The 2,955-nt window shown below is 28.5% G+C and overlaps 1 non-coding gene across 1 annotated transcript; it reads left to right on the top strand.

Annotated features, from left to right (window-relative positions):
* Positions 1 to 283: 283 nt before the first annotated feature.
* Positions 284 to 390, top strand: LOC133781012 (small nucleolar RNA R71). The gene has a single exon (XR_009869811.1). It is a non-coding gene; the product is annotated as a small nucleolar RNA R71 (small nucleolar RNA).
* Positions 391 to 2,955: the final 2,565 nt, after the last annotated feature.

Here is a 2,955-nt window from a genome sequence, read left to right as displayed (position 1 = left end):
TTATGGCTAAAGCTTGTACTTTTCTCGCTAATTTATCTAAAATGTTCTTAAGTCTACTTCTTCTTTTACTTCATACCTTCCTCCTCTTTTTGGTGAATTAGTTGACCTAGACCTAGGATCAAAATAATTCAATTGTTGTGAATTGACAGATAAATCTTCAAGGGCGTCCCACGCCTCTTGTCCTTGAAATTTTAAAAAATTTCCAGTATGCATAGATTGAATCATTTGACGATTAGAGGGAGTCAAACCATCATAAAAATATTTTACAAGTCTCCATTTTTCAAAACCATGATGAGGACATTTTAATAATAAATCTTTAAATCTTTCCCAACATTCATAAAACTCTTCATTATCTTTTTTAAAAAACTCGGAGATTTCTCTCCTTAGACTATCAGTTTTAGACATTGGAAAAAATTTCAACAAGAATTTATTATAAAGTTGATCCCAAGTAGTTATAGACCCAGTGGGAAGGGAATTTAACCAAGCTTTTGATTTGTCTTTTAATGAAAAAGGAAACAATCTTAGTTTGACTGACTCATCAGAAAAATTTTGAAATTTAAATGTTGAGCAAATTTCTAAGAAATCTTTGACATGCATGTAAGGATCCTCTCTATCTAACCCATAAAAAGATGGCAACAATTGAATGATTGCTGGTTTAAGCTCAAAATGAGTAGCAGAAGTTGTAGGTAAAACAATGCATGAAGGAGCATTAGATGAAATAGGTGCAAAATATTCAAGCAAAGTTTTTTCAGGCACAACATTTTCATCAATAGGATTAGCAATAGGTTCCATGATGCTCAAATTTTTACTAACACTTTCAATTTCAAACCAAGATAAACGTCTTTTTACTAATCATTTTTTAGAGTTACGTTCCCAATGATGCATACAATTTTCACAAACAAGGCAACAAGGATAATCTCAAACAAGCAATTTTCTGATGTGGAAGATCAGTTAAAACCGCAACTACAAAGCATACTTAGAATTTTTAGAGATTTCACAACAATATAATTCTTATGGTTTACTTGTCCCCAGGCCTATTTGATTCCACTTACTCGCGCACTACTAACAACTCCCCGAGGTTAATTAGTAGAGGCGGATGGGAATTTTGTTCAAATTTCCTTTAAGCAAAAATTGCTTATGGGGAAAGGACAAGATTTAGGTTTCTCTTTTTTTTTTTCAAGTTTTTTTCACAATGTTACACTAAAATATTAAAGAAGACAAAGAAAAATAAGGCAAAAATTAAATAAGACTAAAATTTAAGCAAGAGTAGGGAGGCATAGCATGCCATCAACCATAACAAAATTAAGGTAAAAATTAGGAGGCACAAGTGCCATCAACTAAAACATAAGATAGAAGACTAGGAGGCAAAATTGCCATCAACTAGCTAGGAGGCAAAATTGCCATCAACTAGTAATTTGCGGAAATTAAATAAAATAAAAATTACAACAATATAAATAAAGAAAATTACAACAAATTTCAAGAGGCACAAGTGCCGTCAATTAACAAAGATATAAAAGAAATAAAATTACAACAAAATTATAACAAAATTAGGAGGCACAAGTGCCATCGACTATAAAAATTAAAAGGATAGATAGGAGGCACAAGTGCCGTCAACTAAAAAAAGACAATAAATATAAATATATAAGTATATATATATATATTTTTTTAAGGGTGGTAGAACCGTCCCAAATTTTCTTTTTATCTTTTTTTTTTTTAGATTTTATAGATATATATTTTTTTAGTTTTTTTTTTTTTTTTAAGTGCAAAAATTAAAATAACTAGTAGAAGAATTTACTAACCTTGAGATAAATTTCGTTTCTTTTCTCTTGCAACTCCCCGGCAACGGCGCCAAAAACTTGATGGACCCAAAACGGGTATGTTTAAATATTTATACTCGCAAGCGCACGAATCGTATTTATAGAATAGTTTTCGTGTAAGCACGAGGTCGAACCCAAAGGAGTTGTCTAAAATAAAAAAGAAAACTATTTTAAATCAAAAGTAATAAATTCTAACCTAGTTCCAAAGATTGATGAGTTTTAATATTATGAACATAAAATAAAAGATTGAAAAATAAAGCTATTTAAGAGAATGAAAATGAACCAATAATGATTTGACAATAAGTGTTAAAAGAAAAGATTATTAAGATACTAGAATCCACAAAATGTAAGTTTAATAATATTTATTAGTATATTGATTCCCAAGTTTTAGTGATAGTTAAAATAATTTAAACTATCCTTTTCCAAAAATATTTTTAATTTTAAACACAAATTTCTTATAAAAAGATAGGATTTTTCTTCACTTTTCAAAATTATAATTTCAAAGCATTTAGTGTAAATCAATCTAATGAAATAACAAATAAATCAATGAACATTATTTATAAGGCAAAACATAATATTTTTGTTCTAAGCATGGATGTGTACAATTTAATGACACATCTTACACAAAGAATATTATGTTTATGCACTAATGAAGAACAAAGTGTAAATATGTTCTAACTATCTAAAATACAAGATATTTAAGACGAAAGAAATTTATGAAGAAGAAAAATCCATAGACTTTGTTGCATTACAAGGGAAATCAACATACAATATAAATATTACCTAGTTACAAGTTGCTTCATCATGATCTTAATAATCTTATGAAAAAGATTAGAAGCACATAACTAGAGTAGAAATTACAAAATAAATGACATACATACTTGCAAAATGCTCTTGAAAAACCCAAATGGAAGAGAGAATGGTAGAGAGAAAATGAGAGAAAAAAGATGGTAACCAAAACATTAAGCACCCCAAAAATGGTCTTCAAAACCCTTATTTATAGCCAAAATGAGATTATTAAAATAATCAATTTAAATTAAGTAAATTGATTAAATTAATAATAATATGGTAAATAGGGGTAAATTATAGGAGTGATGATGATTTTGGAGTAAAAAGTGTGTAGAAAAAATGGGTAAAA

The sequence above is a fragment of the Humulus lupulus genome, chromosome 5, assembly GCF_963169125.1.
Source record: "Humulus lupulus chromosome 5, drHumLupu1.1, whole genome shotgun sequence".
In the NCBI taxonomy this organism is placed as follows: domain Eukaryota; kingdom Viridiplantae; phylum Streptophyta; class Magnoliopsida; order Rosales; family Cannabaceae; genus Humulus; species Humulus lupulus.
The sequence above is the reverse complement of the archived record's forward strand: the minus strand, read 5'-3'. Positions and strand labels throughout refer to the sequence as shown.